Source organism: Brassica oleracea, unplaced genomic scaffold (genome assembly GCF_000695525.1).
Source record: "Brassica oleracea var. oleracea cultivar TO1000 unplaced genomic scaffold, BOL UnpScaffold12017, whole genome shotgun sequence".
Classification (NCBI taxonomy): Eukaryota; Viridiplantae; Streptophyta; class Magnoliopsida; order Brassicales; family Brassicaceae; genus Brassica; species Brassica oleracea.
The window spans coordinates 1-503 of record NW_013628538.1 but is presented as its reverse complement, the minus strand read 5'-3'; the positions used below and the strand labels follow the sequence as shown (position 1 = coordinate 503).

The 503-nt window shown below is 41.4% G+C and overlaps 1 long non-coding RNA gene across 1 annotated transcript; it reads left to right on the top strand.

The window, feature by feature from the left end:
* LOC106322255 lies at positions 1-503 on the top strand. The gene is made up of 3 exons (XR_001266309.1): positions 1-63; positions 153-398; positions 485-503. It is a non-coding gene; the product is annotated as an uncharacterized LOC106322255 (long non-coding RNA).

Genomic DNA, 503 nt, shown 5'->3' with positions numbered 1-503 from the left:
CCAGCCACACCATAAAACAATGCTTAGGAATGCCTCCTTTAATCCACACTGCTTTAGTCCAAGGTATATGAGTATAGTCTCCTCTCAGTTTTTGATAAACTAGCCCAGTAGTGTATTTTGCGCTAACTATTCTATCAATTTCCCAAACGTAGAAGTCATCAGCAGTAGATATTGTCAGGCCAGAGAGGAAAGCAAGAATGCTTACTTGATTTTCAGACCTTGCCGGTGGCAGAAGCCAGTGACCATTGTCATACAAGCTTGCGATGGTTGCATCTTGTCTTATACCAAGCCTAGTTCTTCTACCTCCTGTCATGAGTTCACAAATCTTTCCTTCCGGGTACCAGTTATCTGTCCAGAATCTGCAGTCTCTGCCACTCTCAATCTTAAGTTTAATCCAGGTAAACATTACATCTCTCATTTTGATTAACTTATTAGTTAGCCAAGAGTACTTTCTATTAGGCTTAACTGTCCAGAAGTTGCTCAGATTCCCTGACAGGATTTCC